General features: G+C 41.4%; 1 pseudogene across 1 annotated transcript; it reads left to right on the top strand.

Moving 5' to 3' along the window:
• The first annotated feature begins 358 nt into the window (after positions 1-358).
• Positions 359-9,021, top strand: LOC308511739 (metastasis-associated protein MTA1-like; annotated as a pseudogene). The gene is made up of 3 exons: positions 359-440; positions 7,064-7,773; positions 8,738-9,021. The product of its transcript is annotated as a metastasis-associated protein MTA1-like (transcript).
• The last annotated feature ends 13,528 nt before the right edge of the window (positions 9,022-22,549 follow it).

Genomic DNA, 22,549 nt, shown 5'->3' with positions numbered 1-22,549 from the left:
ACAACATTTGAAAATGACTGAGGCCTGGTATATTCTATTATACTTAGATCTTTCTCCTGTGCTACATTGTGTATATAACACAGTGTAGTACATTGGACCAAGGCATAGTTTATGGAATCAGCCTACTTAATTCAAATTCTGACTGCTACACAGTTCTGTGACAAGCCACTTAATCTACTTGTGTCTGCATTTTCTGAAATGCTAATGACAATATTATATGTCTCAATCCTGGGTTTGTTGTCAGCATTAAGTGATATTTCAAAAATTCTTAACAGAGTGCCTGGCACGTGGTAAGGGCTCAATAAATGTTAGCTACTATTATGGTGGTTATGTGTGGTCAAGGATGGTTTGTATGAACATGCATAAGTGTGACCCAGACTTCTTACCCTTCCTAACCCATCAGGAAAGATACACCACTAATATTATCAAAGAGATGTCAGGTATGATGCACTCAGGGAGATGTATCACACCAAATGTAAACACTGGTGGTTAGGGATGAGGGAATACTAGTATACACACATGCTGGCTGCTGCATCCTTGACCATCCTTTAAAAAGAAAGTATAATGCAATGAAAAACAGTATGAGCAGCCTTGTGCTAAAATCCAAAGTCTGAAACTCACATGGCAGTATGATGTTGATCAAATTGCTTAAATTAGTTAAATCTCATTTAATGGAATATAGTAATATTTACTTCAAATAATTGCTGTTATAATGATATAGCATATGTAAAATACCTAGTAGAATCTCAGCACCTAGTAGCACTCAGGAAATGTTTTATCACTTTTCCTCATTTCATAGAAGCAATGGTCTGACTATAGAGTTGATTCTCTCCAGCCTGCTGGAAGCAAGGGTTATTGATTTTGCAAGAAGTATGCCTTCCTTTCTTCCCTCCTTGACAATATAGCCTATCCAACCGAACTAAAATATCCCTGAAGTAGAAACTAGAAAATCAGAGAGCAATTTCTTTACCCGCATAAGAAGTGAGAAAAGCATAACTCTAGCTCATCACTAGGGTTGAACAACTGCAAGTTCAGAGCTGTTTGTGAATTAAAGGCATTTCTTAATCTCCTACGGCTATCAATCCTCCAACCTTCATAAGCCGTTCACTCAGAGACTAAGAAAAAGGATGAAAAGAAAACCTTTGTTTCCTTTTGAACAGCAAAGAACAGGGCAGCAGCCTAAAAAAATAAACCATTCTTTCAGTCTATGAAAAGGGGAAAAAAAGGGACTCTTACACTATGATGGACAAAAATGTCAAATAAAATTGAACCAAACTGTAGAGTTAAACCCAAAGGGAAACCTTTCTTCTAAATTACTGCATTTCCCTCTAGATATCAGAGACTTTTTCCATGACCATTACTAATGATCTGAATCAAAAGAAAAAGGCAATTTGAAAGCACATTGGAAAGGAGAGAGAGAGAGAGAGAGAGAGAGAGAGAGAGAGAGAGAGAGAGAGAGAGAGAGAGAGAGAGTAATTTTAGTACATGGCAGGCATTAGGTTCCAGGGGAAAAAGGTTTAATGGTCTACAAAGCAAATCTTTAAAGAATGTGAAAGGAGAAATGTTGCCTTTATGATAGAAAAGGCTACCTTTTTATCTCAAGATAGTCAAAGAAACATTTTGTCCTTTATAACTGATATTTAGACACTTTCATCCTTTTGGCAAAAAGAGCTTATGAACTAGTGAAATTTAAAGTTAAGGTACAGGTTTAATGGAAACTAAGCAATGTGGTTTGGAATTGCTATTATGTTATATAGGCAGTTGTATCCCATAGCCTAGAAAAAAATGTTTTTACAGAGTTATTTCACAAATATGTATTTCTGTTTTTCCCAAAATTATATGACATTACTGAGACTTTAAATTATAGAACCAAAGAATAAAGGAGCATCTAACATACTTTTCCCACCCCTCAATGAATACACCCCCCCTTCCTCCAATTATATAGATTCACTGTGCTTTCAGGAGAAAAATATAATGATGAAAAACTCACCAGACTGAACCTAGACATTTCAAAAAGCTACAAAAAAAAATACCCCATTTACAAAGAAAACTACACTAGGTTCACCACTATGGATGGTGGTAGAGAAGTAGGTTATTAGGGTCAAGTAGGCAAATTTATGGAGACACCACACTCTACATCATTAGCTCTAAATAACTCCACAAGGATTCAGAAGAGTATTTTCACTTAAGACAAATAGTTTCCATATAATATTTTCATCCAAAATCACCCCTCCTGTAAAATGACGTGATGACTTATTATTGCACTTAAAATATGGTCCAAATGCATCCCTCTGTAATCTGTCCACCACTTACTTTTCCCACTTTATATCCTACTTTTCTCCCCCTTGTCCACTACACCACAGTCACACTGTCCTTCTGTTTCATGAACACATCAAACTGATCTCTGCCTCCGCGTCTTTGTGCTGGGTACTCCATCTGCCTGCAATGCTCTCCCGACTTTTTATCAGAATTGAGGTTAAATATCACCTTTTTCAAGAGGCCATCTCAAACCATCCCATCCAAAATAATCCTGCTCTCACCATTATTCTGTTTTATTTTTTTCCTAACAGAAGATTCTCAAAAATAAAGGAACACTAAAAAAAATAAAAAATAAAAAAAATAAAGGAACATTTAATATAATATTTCTTGAACTGCCTCTACTTTCAGGTAACTTTTTGGAGGGCTCAGACTAATGAAGAATCTACACTGGAATAAGGACAAAGGCAAATCAATAATTTCCAAAATTTACATTGCATAGTATAAAAAATTCAGATCACTAGTTGACTTTCATTCAATAAATACAATGGGGGAAAAAATCTGTCATTATTCTTACCAGGAACTGACTTCCTTGGAGAGTAGGAAAGGAAGAGGAAATTAAATCAAAGATCCTCACTTGTGAAATGTCAGGTTGCAATTGATCTTGCATTTGCTTGACACTTACAAGTTGAATTACACTGAATGGACTGAGGATATAGGTTCTGTCACTAAATGACTGGGTGAACTTGAAAAATCACATTAGTGGTTTTGTCTGTGACATTGGAATGAGAGTTTCTTCCTTGTGTAACTCATAGTCCCTATTGTGAACTTCAAATTAAATAATGCTTAGGAAAGTACTTTTTGCTGTCAAGCACTATGGAAATGTAAAGCGTGGCTTTTACTAAAGTATTGTATTTTCTCAAAAGGAAAACCAGAATATTTTTGCATAATATTCAAGCATTTCTAGAAAAGAAGTGTTTTGGTTGCCTATTAATATTCAAACCCAGTCAAGATTCCACCGGGTCATTTATTTAATACCTTCTGTAGATCCATGTAGACATACAAAGAGTTATTTTTGCAATAGTAAGAACAACTTCGGACGGCTTCCCTTTTGTATAGCAGAGTATAAACTCACCTACTACGATTATGCTGGAGTCTTAGGCTAAAAGACCGGACTAGCAATGAAGGATACTAAGTAGTTGAACAGAACCAGTTTTAAAACAAGGGCTATGTAGTATGATTGAAGAAGCAATGAAAGCTATAAAAACACCTTCATCAGACTAACACAGTTGCCTTAAATTTTCACTATTAGAAGTACTTTTCTGATTACATTTTAGTTTGGTTGAGCAATTCATTATCTTCTTTGATAATGAAGTGGGAAAAACCCACCAACTCATAACACTACAGCAGAAACGAATTTACCTAATTAACCCATTCCTACCCACTGTCATTTAGTGAAATGTTCTAATGGACTCTGAGGAAACCAGAAGTGGTTGATTAGGTAAATTTTGCTTGGGTAAATGAAGTCAGGACCAAGGTGTTCTGATTTGAACATTTGAGGCTTTAAAATGGGCCCTGAACCCTGAGTGGTATTGTTCAGTGGTTAGATCATGGGCCCATGCACTGAAGGGTCCCAACTTCAATTCCCAGTCAAGGGCATGTACCTGGGTTGCAGGTTTAAGCTCTGGCCTGGTCAGAGCAAGTGAGGCAACCAACCAATGTGTCTCTCTCACATCAATGTTTCTCTCTCTCCCCTTCCCTTTCCTATCTCTCTAAAAATCAATGGAAAAAATATTCTCAGGTGAGAATTAACAACAACAAAAATAGGGGGCTCTGAGCAGCCAAGAGCCAGCAAAGAAGGTATCTGAAGGGTACACAGAAAGTCATTTAGCCACACAATTAGAAGAAATCAAAACTAGCAGCCACTCAATCCACAGTGGGAGGCGTGCAGGAGGCAGATGATCAATGTTTCTCTCTCATCAATGTTTCTGTCTTGTTATCCTTATCCCTCCCTCTCTGTCTCAAATAAATAAAATAAAATATTTTTTTAAAAGTAGGTAATGTTGAAACAAGACTGAATTTGTGAAACAAGATTGCCAGTGTGTACATAATTGTTACAACTCAAAGATAGATATATGGGGTAAAGAGGTAACATTACTCTCTCTAATTTTGTATATATTAAATTTTCCTGCAATAAAAAGTTAAAATATTGCCGAAACCGGTTTGGCTCATTGGATAGAGCGTCGGCCTGCGGACTGAAGGGTCCCGGGTTCAATTCCGGTCAAGGGCATGTACCTTGGTTGCGGGCATATCCCCAGTGGGAGATGTGCAGGAGGCAGCTGATCAATGTTTCTCTCTCATTGATGTTTCTAACTATCTCTCTCCCTTCCTCTCTGTAAAAAATCAATAAAATATATATAAAAAAAGTTAAAATACATTAGTATAATATTTGCTCAAGGAAGTTTGGAAGTATATATCAAAAGGCATTTATCATAATAAAATATTCAGATAAGTGTGAAAATATATACAAAAAAGAATGCTCATTCCAGCATTGTTTGTAGTAGTGAAAAAGGAGAAACAATCCAAATATCTACCAAAAAAGAACTGGTTAAATAAATAATACCATGTCCATACAATGAAAGATTATGCATCCATCAACATTTAATCTCTCTCCCTCGATATATATATATATATATATATATATATATATATATATATATAATATATTATATATATTATTATATATTATATATATATTATATATATATTATATATATATAATATATATATATTAGATATATATTATATATATATATATATAATAAAAGAGAAACATGCAAATTAACCATCCCTTTGCTATGCTCAAGCCACACCCACAAGCCAATCAGGAGTGAGTATGCAAATTAGCCCAACTAAAACGGTGGCGGCCACTGAGTTGGAGTGAACAGGAGGCTTGGGTTGCCCCCAGCGATGGAGGAAGCCAAGCTTCCTGCATGCCTTAGCCAGCCTGGGCTCTGCTCAAGGCTACAAAGTTTCAATTACAGAAGATAAATAAATCCCAGAAAGATAAAAAAGAAAAAAAGAAAAAAAGGAGAGGCTGGGAGCTTGGGTCCCTGGGGGGCGTGGCCAGCCTGAAAACAGCCCTCAGCCCCTCATCCAGGCTGGCCAGGCACCCCACTGGGACTCTTCCACCCTGAAGGGGCTGTGGGAAGCCTGAAAACAGTCCTCAGCCCCTCACCCAGGCTGGCCACACCCCCATGAGATGAGGGTCCCCACTGGGGGGCTTGATCAGCCTGCAAACAGCCCTCAGACTCTCACCCAGGCTAGCCAGGCACCCCAGCGGGACTTCCCACCCTGATCCGGGACACCCTTTAGGGCAAACCAGCCGGCACCCACCCAGGCACCAGGCCTCTATCCTATATAATAAAAAGGTAATATGCAAATTGACCCTAACAGCAGAACAACTGAGAATGACTGGTCACTATGACACACACTGACCACCAGGGTGTCAGATGCTCAATGCAGGAGCTGCCCTCTGGTGGTCAGTGAACTCCCACAGGGGGAGTTCTGCTCAGCCACAAGCCAGGCTGATGGCTGCCAGTACAGTGGTGGTGGTGGGAGCCTCTCCCGCCTCCTCAGCAGCACTAAGGATGTCTGACTGCAGCTTAGGCCTGCTCCCTGCTGGCAAGTGGACATCCCCCGAGGGCTCCCGGGCTGCCAGAGGGATGTCTGACTGCCAGCTTAGGCACGATCCCCTGGGGAGCGGGCCTAAGCCAGCAGGTGGACATCCCCCGAGGGGTCCCAGACTGCGAGAGGGCACAGGCCAGGCTGAGGGATCCCCCCAAGTGCACAAATTTTTGTGCACCAGTCCTCTAGTATATATATATCCTATTGCATGAAATAGCACAAGACCTGGAACCCACCCCTCCCTCCCGTGCCATGGGACTTCCCTGAGTTCCGAAGTCTTGCCAGTCCTGCCCCACATGGCCAGAGCACTGTGGGATGGCCCCAATTCTTGGAGTGCCTCCCCGATGCCCCACCTCTGGGCTGTGCAGAGCGGCCACTGGGCCCACCCCTATGGCGTGCACATGGGGCCATGGAAACCCAAGCAGAAGCTGCATGAAATGAACACAGGGACCCCCATGCACGGGGTCGTGGAGACCCTAGAAGAAGCCACACAAAGCAGATGTTGGGACCCCTGTGCCCCCATGGGACCACAGAAAACCTGGCGGAAGCTGCACAGAGCAGCTGCCATTTCTGACCCTGCTGCCCCACTCCTGCTGTGTGTGCAGCCATCTTGTGATGGTGTTATGGCATGAGGTTCAATTTGCATATTGCCTCTTTATTATATAGGATATATATAGCAGTGCCTGCAGCACTGCCCTTTAAACAGCCTGCCCACCATGCTCTGGCCTGCCACCCCAGCCAACAGCTGCCGGACATGGCCCCCCAACATGTACAGGGTTGGAGACTATGTCTATTTCTAGAACTCCTCCGGAAACCTTTACCCAATCCAGAGAATTGAGGAGCTCCACAAGGACTGATGGGAAGATGGAGGCCAAGGTGATTTGCTTCTACTGGGGGCCATCTCCAGCACCCTCATTGCTCTGGCCACCCTATCAGACAAGCTTGCCAACCTGTCCATCTGCTACAAAACTGGACCAGGGGTCAATGATGGCAAGGAAGGGGAAATCAAGGAGGAGATAGAGAACTAGAGATGCTTTCCCGTGAAGTTCAAGTACCAGGTGCAGGACTGGGAGCTGTTCCTTTCAAGAGAGCTGGAGTCACTGCTTGACACCCACATCAGAAGAGAGAGCAGCATCACTATCTCTGCTCAGTGAGACTCAGTTGCTCAAGTCCTACCTGTAGTGGAAAGACTTCTTCTACTATCTCATCTAAGACCCGCAGCAGAAGATGCTGCTGGCCAACAAAGGGGAGATTCCTATGGGAAACCAGTACCTGGCTAACATCACCCACCTGGAAGGAGATGAGTACAGTCATGATCAGTCCAAATTTGAGACCAAGGTGTGGGAGACACACAGCTCAGTCATAGACAAGCAGATTTTACAGTTGCTGGTGGTGGCCCACTCCTTGGGCAACTTTGAGCGGACCCTTTACTACAGCAGCAGCTCCGTCTGACAGCCCAACCTGCACATGAGCGCTGCACCTGCCTCCCAGGACATCACCCTGTTCCACCCCATGGACATGCTGCATAAGAACTTGTATGATTTTTCCAAGGCCATTTTGACTCTGGTGTGTCAGGGTGGGCTCATGCTCTGCTGGGATAAAATGGAGGAGTGATCAGTCTCAGAGGCCTGTATCTTCAAGGAGGCCCTGGAGAAATACAGGAAAGATTTCAAGAACATCCACCAAGACTTTTTACCTTGGAAGTCACTCACCAGCATCATCCAGTACTACTGCATGTGGAAGACCACCAATAGATATGTGCAGCAGAAACATTTGAAAGCAGCTGAAGCTGAGAGTGCATTAAAGCAAGTTTATATCCCCAACTAAAGGGTGTCCCAAAATTCACGCAAGAAGTAATTTTGACAGAAAACACAGGTTTATAATTTAAAATTGTAAATTTTGTATTGATTCATAAAGTATACAGTATAGGGTTATGTATGCAATAGGATATCAGGTAAATGGCCCCCAAGGCTTTGCTGGCACATATGCACTCTTTTGTTGATATTTTCCATGACCGTTTTGCATAAATGTGGCTGAATTTTGTTGATCACCAAAACGGGAAATTACACGACCAGGAAATGACTCATGCAGTAATTGAATTGTTTCTTGGGCTGAAATTGTCTCATTTGGGGTTCAGAAAATCCACGAGTGATTGTTGAGAAACAAATGCATCCACAATGTGTCACTGTTTGGTGTGGATTTGGGGCTGGAGGCATCATCAGACCACTCTTCCTCGAAAATGCGGCTGCTCAGGCAATAACAGTTAATGGTGCTTGCTATCGCGACATGATAATCCAGTTTTTGTGCCTAAATTGCAAGATATGGATGTGGATGACATGTGGTTTCAACAAGACGGTGCCACATGCCATACAGCCCAAGAAACAATTCAATTACTGCACGAGTCATTTCCTGGTTGTGTAATTTCCCATTTTGGTGATCAGAATTGGCCACCCAGATCATGCGATTTAATGCCGTTGGACTTTTTCTTTGGGGTTTTTTGAAGTCTAAGGTTTATGCCAACAAGCCCACGACCACCCACTCCTTGAAGGAGGAAATTGAGCGCTGTATCAAAGAAATTCAGCCACATTTATGCAAAACGGTCATGGAAAATTTCAACAAAAGAGTGTGTATGTGCCAGCAAAGCTGTGGAGGCCATTTACCCAATATGCTATTCCATGCATAACCCTTTACTATATACTTTATGAATCAATAAAAAATTTACAATTTTTAATTATAAACCTGTGTTTTCTATCAAAATTACTTCTTGCGTGAATTTTGGGACAACCTTTATAACAAGCCAAATCCAAACCAGATCAACATCAACAACATCAAGGTGGGTGTGGTGAAGGGCACAGGGGCTGTCACATCACTCAATCTTACCAGTGGTATTTTTGGAGTCCCCCTAACATGCAGCATTGTCCCTGCACATCTAATTGGGCATATTGGAAGAAATTCAGTGACTTGAAAATGCCAACCTGGTTAGATGGAAAGAGGCCAGAACCAAACCTCAGTAACATGAGACCCCATGCCATCCCAGCCCCAAGCAACAGGAGCGGCAAGTGCCCTGTGAAGATGTGACAGGCCTTCTACCTGCATACCACCAAGCTCATGTGGCTCTCCCAGCACCTGTGCTGAGGGATCCTGTGCCCATGGCACACCTCCAGTCATTCCTACCTGTACACCAACAGCTTGGCCATCAAGGCTGGATGCATGGCCAGGCTGCCCAAAGTCGTGCAAAGCCTGAAGCAGAACCACCCCTGCCCTACCTCCCCACCCCCAATCTGACCCGTGAAGAGTGTATCTAGTGTGCGCAGTGGCCTGACCTCCACCAAGTTGCCCCTGTGATCAATAATGGCTTTCCCACAATCCTGGGCAAGAGGAGCTATGAGCAGCACAGCAGGGTGGATGGTGACATGAAGAAACGCCTCTTGATGCTCAGTAGGTGCTTGTGGAGCCATGGACAGACCAGGCACATGGGACCAAGCCTGAACCTCCTGTTTAAGGGCAAGTTGTGCTCTGTCAAAGTGCTCCTGATCCCAGGGGCTCCCTGCCTGCCCCACGCCCTCCTCCCCATGTCAAGCAGCTGCGGATGAACTGGATTCATGTCCCTGATGAAATATTTTACTTGGTCACTGAGGAGACCCAGAAGATTCATTCCACAGCTGCTCTTGTCCTAGGAGACCAAGAGCGCTGCCTGCAGGCCCTGCAATCCCAGGGTCCTGCGCTAGAGACAGCCCTCGCTGCTTCAGTTGCTTCCACCCACGCTGGTAAAAGATGAGCCATAAATCTCATAGAGGGCTAAGCTCCACCACTGCCCCAGGCTCTTCGGAAAACCAACCAAGCCCCTGCCTGCTTGCCCACCTGGTTTTAGTAGCGCCCTCCTGTCCTCACCTGCAGAGAAACTATTTCCTTTGCGGCACCTGGAGAAAAGGTGCACTTTAACTTACACCGGGAATGCCCAGGAGCTGTTTTTAGCTTTGTGTTACTTTTTTGTCTGAAGCTTTCACTGCAAGCTCATGTGCCTGCTGGAAGTTTTGTGTTCTGTTGAAGGCGCCCTTTTAAATTTTGTTTTTATTACTTTTTTGGTAGATGAATTTAAGCTCTGTAGCTTACACCTGCTATGCCAGCCAAGCTGTCTGGTGAGGTTGGCCCCTTGTCTTTTCAAATAAGTTTAATATTTAAAAAAGAAAAAAAATAATTCAGTAATTAAAATCCCGTTTATAATTCTAAAAACAACCTGAAACAGCTTCAGTGTCCACCAAATGGAGCCTGATTATAAACAATGAAATAGTAATTGTTATTAAAAAGTCAGAGATAAGGCAAACATTCTAATAAAACATAGGCAGACAACTTAATAGGTATTTCAAAAAGGAAAATTATAAATGACCAATAAGCCCATGGAAAAATCATCATTGTCACTAATCATCTGAAAATACAAATTAAAACCCCAATGACATATAGTTACCCACTTAACTAAAATGCCTAAAATTAAAAAGACTGAAACTGCTAAATTTTGGCAAATATGTGTAAAAACTGGAAATGGAAAATAGTATGGCAACATCTTATAAAGTTAAGCATACTACCCAGCAATTCCACCCCTTGGCATTTACCAAAGGAAATGAAAAGTTATGTCCACACAACAACCATATATAAATGTTCAAAGCAGCATTATTCATATAGCCCAAAAGTGAAAGCTACCCAAATGAACCTCAGTTGGTGAATAGATAATAATATTTTATGATATATTCATACCATAAAATACTACATAAATGAAATTATAAAAGGCAAAACTATAGTGACAGAAAACAAATCAAGGGGGACCTGGAGTGGAGGTGGGGAGGAATGCAGCTGAATTGGATGTAGAAGTGAAAAGGTCACCTGAAACTTCTTAAGGCAAAGGAGAAATTTTTTAGCTTAATCACCATGCTAGTTACATTGCACACAATTACCAAAATTTACCAAGTGATGCAGTTAAAATTGGTGAATTGTATTGTAGATAAATAGCAACTTAATGAACCATAAAAGAATACAAAAGAAAGCAAAAGTTAGAAGTAGTGTCCCACCTGTTGCTGGTGTGTGTGACTGGTCCTTTCACAGTGGCATGAGGAAAGAATTCCAAACGCACATGCGTGGAGAAGTTTAAATGTGATGGTAAGATTTTATTGTGAATTAAGAGGAATTAATACATCCTTGGGGATCTAGAGGGTGGGTGGGCAGGCTCCAGAAGCACTATAGTGAGGCTTCTGTTAATTCTTCATATATCTTCTTGGTTTAGGCAAAGGACAAAGAACTATTTAAATTATCCAAACCAAACTTCTAACTCTTCCCAGGCTTGGATGGAGCCATACTCCCAGTAAATTCTATTGGGACTTCATGCCCTCTATCCAACCCAATTACCTTTCTGATTATTCCCACGCAAGGCCCTGCCCCTCTGTTTCATCACCCTGACTCCCACTGTGAATGTCCAAAAGTTTTATTACATCATCTAGTTCTTATTGTGCATGTCCTGGGCAGAGGAATTTCTTACCCCACCTCCAGTACTGGGCTTTTAGGATTTCTAAGGTTTCCTGTCCAGTTCTGGGACCAGTGACAGCCCTCTGAGAGTGTGCTAATGGGTCTGTTTACCAGTTAGCTAGATGGAAATTCTGTTTTGTTACTTGTTCCCACTTTCCAGTTTATAAAAATTATTTAATTCTCTTTTGCTTTCTTCTGTATATTAATAACTCTGCTTATACTGACACAATCTCTTGCCCCTAGTGGGGATTAAGAAAAATCACAGGATAAATCCTGTGTCCCTTTCTGATTCAGGATGTGAAGGACAATCCCTCCACTGGTCCTTCTTTCCCCCAGCACCAAAACCTTCTAGTGAAGTTATATGTTATTTTTGGCTAAAAGCAATTTTTTTAAAGGATGATTTTTCTAAACATATGGTCCTCTCTGAGCTTGGGGCAGGCAGACTTGTTTTACAGGATGGGAAAAAAAGAACTTCTGAATTTATGAAAAATATAAGTCAACCTGGTGGTTCACTATAAAACTAGAAGGAGTCCAAGGATATTTCAGCTAAATAATTAGATTAAAAATGTGGTTATTTGACCTGATAGAACAAATCAAAGTCACTTGATGTTAACTCCATAAGATAACAGCCTACTGATTATTGACAAAATATCTTGCAAGGATACAGATCAAAGGGGGTTATTTCTAGATGTAATCCATCAAAACAATCTTCATACCTCTATGATATCTTATCAGTAGTATGTTTTAGCATTGCAACTGTTCTAGGTAGTAAGACATCACAGAAAGAAGACAGTGGAAAAACAAGTTTCTTCAAAAGCAGCAACTTTGGAGACTAAAGATGAACTTCTAATTGAAAAAGTTCTTGGATTAGAGTATCTCCAAAGGTTGCAAAACAGATGTCTGGGACTATCAAATTTTTGACAGTCACGGCATTAACGCCAATTTGGATTGTTAGACATTAAAGTGTTTTAGATATGAATAAAGATTATTCAAAAGGGAATGATATATTATCCGATCTCAGTAGTAAACAGACCCCCATCCCCACATGGAAAATAGTATTGAAAAACCACGGAGAGAAACAGCAGAGTCCGAAACATGCTGAAGAAAAAACCTAAGGCCTTAGTGGTCCACATTTTTTTTTTATGGTAGCAAGAAAAGAACTCTTTTGAAAAATCTAACCTGCATACAACTAGTATTTCAAGCCAGACATCTTTGATCATCCTTCCATGAAACTTTGTTAGTTTCACTCTCAGCCAGCCCCTTCCTGCATTTAAAAACAAAACAAAAATGTAACCAGGATCACAATGACTGGAATAAACAAGGTGGCTCTTTCCACTCACTTAACAGCAATGAAGTTTTGGAAATACCAGCTGTGTGAATGCTATTTTACAGTGTTTTCTTCATTTTAGGTATGTTCTAATTAATGATTTACTTCAGCAAGGTACTTCATGGAAGAAAATCCTGCTCAGTGCTCTTATCAGGCTTGTGCACTCTTGCTTATTAAGAAGGATATCTGTGGGTCTAAGAAAGGTTTACTCCAGAAGCTTAAACATACCATTTCAGCTACTGCCAGAGAGTTCTGAGTATATGCAGAATAATACTTAAAAATTTATGCTTTTATTATGGAAATTTTCAAAATATATAAAAGTAAAGCCAAGATTACAATGATCCACCACACATCTAACACACAGTTTCAACATCTATCAACTCTTGTTCATTTTTGTTACATCTATGCTCCCCTTTTCTTTTTTATGAATTATTTAATGCAAATCCTAGATATTGCATCAATTATCTATGAATACTTTGATGCTCATAAGTTTTTTATCCCATTCTTAGAACAACTTAGAGATGACACAAGAAAAAGAAATAGAACTGAAAGATTAAACACAAAACTTGACAATTTATCAGATTTTTTTCATTACCATTACCACTAATTTGGAAGTTGAAGTTCAGAACTATAAAATATGTAAAGCGAGTTCAGCAATCTATCACCCCCAACTAAAACAATTTAATGACCTCTCCCTGACATTCCCCAAAGGAAAAAAAAAAAAAAAACACCAAAAGGAAAACACTGCCTCAGAGGTGAATGTAAGGTCCTCTGAATCTTTTCTTTGGGGCAAAGGAACTAGAATATTACTAACAGAAGTACATTGAAAAGTGCTTTTTTCATGCATAAATATAACTGACTATTCAGAGTTCTTATTTTTCATCTAAAAATATTATAGCTTAAAGGTGGCGCTCTCACTTTACAGGGTCTGACCAGAAAGTCACAATTTCAAGACATCTGACTCTTAACATGTCATTGAGTTGAAAATATAAAGCTGCCCTTTACCCTTAGAAGTGCACACACTTCATTTTCTTGAATCACTGAAAGCCTTTCACAAGGTGAATTGCCTTCACTGTAATCCTTTTAAACAATTGAGGAAATCTAACTTCAAATCCCGAGTTTCGTGGTTTTGTGAATTGATCCAATGAGTGCAAATGAGTTTATTAAAACCCATGTGGTCCTTAGCCAGTGTCTATGTGAAATGTTAAACAGTGCAAACCTGTGGAAATATTTTAATATGGTAAAGTCTGACAAAGTGACCTTAGAAAACACAGGACTAAAGGCAATAAACAAGGATGAACAAGTAGTAGCTGTTTTATAGGAGAGAGCGAGAGAGCGAGAGAGAGATCTCACTGGGCTGAGGAGATGATGATGAACCTGCTAGCAGCCCAGATATAGGATTTATAGAGGCATATTTTCAAGTTTACCTGGTAATCTGGAACCCATGGAACTGAGAAACCCCAAGCAGTCAATGAGCCAGATCCTGACAGTTTGAATGAAATAAATATTTTGATAAGGATAAAACAATAAAGAGCATCAGGAACAAGTTGACTGGCACCAGGAGAAAGTCTTAGAGCAAAATACAATAGGCTAAACACTTCAGGAAACACTTGGGCCAAAGCCCTCAGACATAAGAAAGATGATGACATGAAAATTGCTACAGAATGTGTCTACAGATTTGCTCAACAACTCTTTTCTGTCTGGGGTTATGATGAGAGCCCTGGATATTTATCAATAGATGTAGTGCATAAAACTGAAGCCGAGAATCACAAATAAACATCTCAAACTAGATGTTTTCCTTATTCCGGTTGGCTTCTCAGTGCTGTCTGCCATTGATTCTTCTTTTTCAAGTCATTACACCAGTGATGCATCTAACATTTAAAGGTAGACATGGTTCAGTTATAATGACCTAGAAGTATCTAACATTCAAGAGGGCTCAGTGCAGAGTAATTGAGATTAGAGTGGTTATACTTTCTTCTTCATGCAATAAAAGATTTATTTGATGAAAATAAAATGATTAATCACTTATAAAGTAAGTGGGTAGGTCTAATCATTAGGCCTAGTGACTAACAAAAATCCAGGGTTTATGCTTGTACTGAAATTTCTCTCTTATTTCCCCGCCCCCGCCAACAAACACACATTTCCTCCATCTGAGAACTTTAATTTTGACCTAATATAGAAATAATAAACAGATCAGCTGTGTAGAAATAAAACTGAAAGCAACAAGTGAACAAATAAGAAAAAACAAGCAAATAAAAACTCATAGACACAAATAACAGTATGGTGGTTACCAGAGGGAAGAGGTAGGGGTAGTAAAGGGAAAGGGGGGGTGTCAAATATGGTATCAAAAGATGATTTACCTTTGGTTGATGGGCACACAGTACAATATATAGATCATATATCATAGAAATGTACACATGAAGCCTATATAATCTTATTAACCAATTTAACCCAATAAATTGAATTTAAAAAGTACAATTGTGGGCACCCTTTATTTATTGCTCACACTTACAACTGATCTCCTTCCCTCCTACTTGTCAAGAGTAGCATGTTCTATATTCTGGGACTGTTTGGGTGTATGTAGGTTTAAATGTGGGTCTGGGTGAATGAATAGATACATAGATAGCTAGAAAGATATATGGATGATTGATGGATGGATAGATAGATAGATAGATAATTAAAGCATAAACTAAATGAGTTAGGAATATTCATGGTCAAAGAGAGTAAATGAAAGATAAAATCCACTCATTAAGAAAATGCTTGAAGACTCACAATCATTTGCCTTTTTTCTTTATGTTTCTCTAACATTTTAACTACTATATAATTATTTTTATAATTTTCCTGTGTGTTTCTCATTAATAGTTTACTAGCTACAACACTCTTTATGTTACACTAATGGCCTGGTGCACAAAATTCATGCGGGGGAGGGGGTGTCCCTCAGCCTGGCCTGCACCCTCTCCAACCTGGGACCCCTCGAAGGGGCCTAAACTGGCAGTCGGACATCCCTCTCACAATCTGGGACTGCTGGCTCCTAACCACTCACCTGCCTGCCTGCCTAATTTCCCCTAACAACTCTGCCTGCCATCCTGCTCACCCCCAACTGCCCACTGCCGCTGGCCTGCTTGCTCCCAAAAGCCACCCCCCAGCCAGCCTGATCACCCCCAACTGCCCCCCATGCCAGTGTGCTTGCCCCCAACTGCCCCTCTGCTGGCCTGCTCACACCAAATTGCCCCCCACTGTCTTGATCACCTCCAACTGACCCCCACTGATGGCCAGCTTGCCCCCAACTGGCCTGCCTGTGGCTCTGCTTACCCCCAACAGCCCCATCCCCCATCAGCCTGATCACCCACAACTGCCCGCCCCTCTTGGCCTCTAACCACCTCTACCTCGGCCCTGCCACCATGGCTTTGTCCAGAAGAACATCTGGAAGGTCTCCTGGAAGGTCTCTGTCTAATTTGCATATTACCCTTTTATTATATAGGATAGAAGCCTGGTGCGTGGGTGGAGGCCAGCTAGTTTGCCCTGAAGGGTGTCCCGGATCAGGGTGGGGATCCCACTGGGGTGCCAGGCCAGCCTGGGTGAGAGGCTGAGGGTTGTTTTCAGGCTGGCCATGCGCCCCGGCAACCCAAGCTCCCAGCCTCTCCTTTTCTTCTTCGTATTTTTTTTTTTTGTAGCGCCTCCTTGAGCGGAGGCCAGGGTGGGATGGAAGCAGGTATCTGGGATTTATTTATCTTCTACTAGAGGCCCAGTGTACAAAAATTTGTGCACTCGGGGGGGACCCTCAGCCCAGCCTGTTCCCTCTCGCAGTCTGGGGCCCTTCGGGGGTTGACCACCTGCTGGTTTAGGCCCGCTCCCTGGGGGATTGGGCCTAAGCTGGCAGTCAGACATCCCTCTGGCAGCCCTAGAGCCCTTGGGGGATGTCCACTTGCCAGCGGGGAGCAGGCCTAAGCTTCAGTTGGACATCCTTAGCACTGCTGAGGAGGCGGGAGAGGCTCCCATCACTGCTGTAATGGCAGCCGTCAGCCTGGCTTGTGGCTGAGCAGAGCTCCCCCAGTGGGAGCGCACTGACCACCCGGAGGCAACTCTTGCATTGAGCATCTGCCTCCTGGTGGTCAGTGTGTGTCATAGTGACCAGTCATTCCCAGTTGTTTTGCTGTTAGGGCCAATTTGCATATTACCCTTTTATTATATAGGAGTTACTGGACAGCCTGGTGAGGGGCTGATGGCTGTTTGCAGGCTGGCCACAGCCTTTCAGTGTGGGGGTCCCCACTGGGGTGCTTGGCCATCCTGGGTGAGGGGCTGAGGGCCGTTTGCAGGCTGGCCACAGTCCCTTCAGGGTGGGGGGGTCCTGCTGGGGTGCCTGGCCAGTCTGGGTGAGTGGCTGATGGCAGTTTTCAGGCTGGCCACAGCCCCTTCAGGGTGGGGGTCCCCACTGGGGTGCCTGGCTGCCTGGGTGAGGGGCTGATGGCTATTTGCAGGCTGGCCAAGCCCTCCAGCAGGGACCCTTACCCCATGAGGGTGTGGCCAGCCTGGGTGAGGAGCAGATGGCTGTTTGCAGGCTGGCCACAGCCCCTTCAGTGTGAGGGTCCCCACTGGGGTGCCTGGCCATCCTGGGTGAGGGGCTGAGGGCCGTTTACAGGCTGGCCACAGTCCCTTCAGGGTGGGGGGTCCTGCTGGGGTGCCTGGCCAGTCTGGGTGAGTGGCTGATGGCAGTTTTCAGGCTGGCCACAGCCCCTTCAGGGTGGGGGTCCCCACTGGGGTGCCTGGCTGCCTGGGTGAGGGGCTGATGGCTATTTGCAGGCTGGCCAAGCCCCCCAGCAGGGACCCTCCCCCCATGAGGTTGTGGCCAGCCTGGGTGAGGGGCTGATGGCTGTTTTCAGGCTGGCCACAACCCCCAGCCACCCAAGCTCTCAGTAGAGGCTGGCTGGAAGCAGGTATCTGGGATTTATTTGTCTTCTATAATTGAAACTTTATTGCCATGAGTGGAGGCCACAGCTGGCTCAGGGCCGGCAGGAAGCTTGGGTTCCTCCATTGCCGAGGCAACCCAAGCCTCCTGCTTGCTTCAGCTCCATGGCCTCCACCATCTTAGTTGGGTTAATTTGCATACTCACTCCTGATTGGCTGGTGGGTAGAGGAGTGATGGTTAATTTGCATCTTTCTCTTTTATTAGTGTAGATTAATGGCAGTTTGTCCTACCAACAGATTATTTTTCAGTTACTTAAAGAGTTTAAGTTATTTTTTCATGAGTTTTTAAGTCTTTTTTTGCTTATATATAATTCAAGAGAATGAATATTGGTATTTTATGAGGGTGAGGAAAGACTATAAGGAACATATATATGTGTGCTGATAGAAAAGTATGTCCAAGCTATTAATATTATTATTAACTTTTAAAAGTTAAATACAAAAGTAGTAGGTTTGCCATTATATTATCCTCATGAATGACATATGCTTGTATGTTTGTGTATATGCTGGTATATGTATTATATATATATATATATATATATATATATATATATATATATATATTTCATTGATTTCTTACAGAGAGGAAGGGAGAGGGATAGAGAGTTAGAAACATTGATGAGAGAGAAACAATCGATCAGCTGCCTCTTGCACACCCCCCACTGGGGATGTGCCCGCAACCAAGGTACATGCCCTTGACTGGACTCGAACCCGGGACCCTTCAGTCCTCAAGCCGATGCTCTATCCACTGAGCCAAACCTGTCAGGGCTAATATATATTTTTAAAGAATGTGTTTAAAAATATTAATGGCGATATCTGAAGGATCAGCCTAAGTAGGCTTCTAATTTTTATTTTAGGTCTTACTATATTATTTAAAATTTTAATTATATGTATATATGACTTATATTTTTAAATTAAAAGGCCCAAAACTGTTTCAGAACAGTATGAATAAGATGATGCCTTTTTGGAGGGGGGGGGGAGGAAAACTGATTATATTTTCACTGGAGGCTCAGTGCACGGATTCATGCACCAAGGGGGTCCCTCAAGCTGGCCTGTAGGGATCAGTGTACCTCCATACCGCCACATCCTTACCTTACCCACCAGCTCATCGGGCTCCAGCCCACTGTCTGTGTTGATGCTGCACAACACAAAGTAGTGTGAAAAGCAGCAGGCAGCCAGGGAAAGGCTCAAGACTAGCCCAGGCTGTTCACCGCCGCACTCCCACTCATCTAACCTTGCTGTGCCTGCCACCGCTTTTCGTGCAGGGGGAGTCTCCACAGGAGAGGCTCGCACTGCAGCAGCTGTGCTCGTCAGCTGTCACCCTGGTGTCTGGCTCCTGTCTGTCAGCTGAGCAGCGCTCCTGCTGTGGGACCACACTGAGCACCAGGGGGCAGCTTCTGCATTGAGTGTCTGCCCCTTGGTAGTCAGTGCGCATCATAGCTACTGGCCAGTCATCCCATTGTCCAGTCATCTGGTCGCTTAGGCTTTTATCTATATAGATTAGAAAATGCCTGGAAATATATTTTTCAATATGAAAGCAGTAGTCATCTTCTGGTAGAGACTATTTGTGTAATTTTAAATTAATATTTTCTTATTTAAAATTTCTATTTTCTATAGTTTTGTGTTGAATATATGTTACTTGTGTGTAAAATAATTTAGCAAAACATGATTTGAATTTTATCCATACTATGATGATTGGATTATGCTCAAAGAACTCCCATTTTTATTTAAGATGTTACTTGTAATTCTAAGTTAATATTGCTTGTATCAGAATTACCTGACTACAGGTAAACATAAACAACAATCTGATTGCTACAGAAGTATTTAGAAAGGGATAGATTGTATCCCTCATTGGCCATATCTTCTACCCCTAGTACAGTACATAGCAGGAAGGAGGGTGGGAGGGTTTTGGATTTATCTCCTAAATAGCAGTGGTTTTAAATAGGACATATTATAGATGAAGTGGACAATGTTCTAATCCAAAATTTGATTGTGAAAAAGACATAAAGGTTGACTATTAGCTTATGATTTATTACCTCATATATTAGAGTTGAACACTAGTTATGTCTCAATATCAACAGTCACAACTGATTTTTCACTTCCCAAGATATATTTTTAGTTATGACAGAAATAATCTTCCAAATGTAAGATGAGGCACAAAGATCAGAAACCCATATGAAGAAACCTGTTTAAATATTATCATGAGCCTACATTACCAAAAGGCTGCATGACTTGTAGATTATCAAGGATTAGGTGATCACCCCTTTTGCATAATAATTAGTGCTACTTTCTTGCCTCACATGCCTTTTTGGCCTCTAAAATTATCCTAAAATAATGAGCCTGGGAGAAATAAAAGAAAGGAAAATTGAGACAGTCAGTTCTGTATTCTTTCACTAATTGTGGTAATTTTTGCTGAATGTGTAAGTTGAAAATACTGTTTAAAAACAAGAGTTGAAATAGATTATTCATGGATTTCACCCATCAATGTTCTTTTCCTCCAAAGTATTAAAAGTTGAAAAATTAATTTAGAGTCACAAAATTTTAATCTGTTTTGGGTTTTGTATCTTTTATGACATATTCCCAAACCACTTATATTAAAAGACATTGTGAAAGAAGTAACCAGGAGTCCAATCTCTGAAATGAACATTGAATGGATATTTAATGCTCAGAATTACCTAGATTTGATATCAATTTCCATTGTTCCCAATATTCCAGAGAAACCAACATGAAAGGTTTACTTGGTCTTTTGATGAAAATCAGTGCATGCTCATATTGGAATATTGAATGGCGGGATTTAGATAATGAGAGGAATACTGAGAAAAAGTGATAGGCCTGAGGTTTGCTTATTGAGCTGTTGGGTATTCTCAGGATGTGTTCCAATTACTTTCTAGCAATCTTTTGCCTTTCTGATGTTCTTCTTGGTGAATTCTCTCTATCAGGCCTCAGTCATTCCTTCCACTTTATTCTTCAAAATAGCCCTTTTGAATCTTTAGATAAATCAGTGTTGAAGTCAACAAATATACAAAACTAGTCTGAAAGCAAGAAAACTATGAAGGACTCCTGGGGTCTGTCAGAAGCCATCTTGAAGGGGCCCTCACTGACCAAAATGAACATTAACACTACTATTTGCAATGGATAAACACACATCAAATATATTAAAAGTGCATGATTTTATCATTACATTTTTTTTTAAAAAAAACTTTAACTTCTAACAAGAGCAAGTAACAGGGATTGGATTTACCTTCTTGCCTGAAATGACCAAATCACAAACAAAATATATAAAACAATGATTTTGAAGACCCTGGTTATCAAGCAATGATAGTGATCAGAGAGAGAAAGAGAAAACAAACAAGATGATCCCTACAAATGTCCAAGCTTACTGTCTTCAGTGAGTTTGCAGGCTATGTGCAGTAAAATAAAATGTAAGTGGATTCCAGCGACCTTCCTGAAGATGAGTCAAGGAAGTTTAGAGACTGGGGACACAAAGATGGCTAATTTTCACCAAAGTGGAATAATGTATTGGATTGGAGAGAGCTGCATACAAAGATAACTCTAGACATGTATAGAAGCCTCCTCCCTTGAATATCCAGATGTATAGTGATCATGCATGCAAGAGAATTAGCCAAGTCTAGGGAAAGAATCAACTAATTAGAGGTAACAGTGTCCAGTGTTCACATATGGTGGGAAACAGTTCCTGTTACCACCAGCTAGATTGAAAACCCTCAATATTTCATGGCATTGGGTAGAGTATCAGAGGGTCCTTCTATAGTAGTGGGTAATAAATAGACTCAACTGATCACTACTCTGGCCTGCAGTAACCAATCTTAACAGCAAAATATGAAAGGATCAAACTATTTCCAAGTAAATTAACTGTGTTCCAGAACAAAGTTCAAGAATGTTTGAAGGAATAACATTCTTCCCCAATACAGAAAGGGTTAATGTCAAAATCCCTGGCATTTGCTCAAAGATTACCAGGCATTCAAAGATGCAAGAAAATATAACCCATAATGAGGAGAAAAATAAATCAACTGAAAGTGACTGAGAACTGGTTTAGGTCTTAGAATTAGTAGATAAAGGCATGAAAACAAGTTGTTATACTCTTACATATACTTTCTTTAGTCAAGACACAGCATATGTAAAAAGAAGAACCTTACACTGGATGGGATTAATAGTAAACTGGATATTGCAAAAGAAAATATTAGAGATCTCAAAGGCATAACACTAGAAACTATCCACACATACACACGCACGCACACACACACACACACACACACACACACTGTGGAACAACTTCATGTAATTGGAGTCTCTTCAGGAAAGCTGTGGGGGAAAGAAAAATATTTAAAGAAATAATAGTTGAAGATTTTTCAAATTAGAAGAAAAAATCTATAAATCAACAGATTCAAAATTTCAAGGACGTGCAAACACAAGAAATGGGAAGAAAACTACATTATAATCATATTGTTCAAATAAGTGATAAAGGGAAAATTCTTTTTCAATGAGTCGGAGGAAAAGGAGACACATACATACAGAGGAACAAAGATGAGGGCAGTAACAGATTTTTCATTGCACACAATACAAGTGAGAAGTACTGAATTTAACAATGACAAGGTCAACCTAAAATTCTGTACCCAATGAAAATATCTTTCAAAAGTTAGAGTAGAGAACTGCTGTGACTGGGTACCCAGCCCCACCACCACCCAGACTGGCCTCAGGTGCAAACCGGGACCCCAGAGCCACTCTGGACAAAAATCTGCTGCCGCTGCTACAAACCCACAGACTCTGAGACTCTAACCATCCTGA

This window comes from Myotis nattereri, assembly GCF_964212035.1.
Source record: "Myotis nattereri genome assembly, chromosome: X".
In the NCBI taxonomy this organism is placed as follows: Eukaryota; Metazoa; Chordata; class Mammalia; order Chiroptera; family Vespertilionidae; genus Myotis; species Myotis nattereri.
The sequence above is the reverse complement of the archived record's forward strand: the minus strand, read 5'-3'. Positions and strand labels throughout refer to the sequence as shown.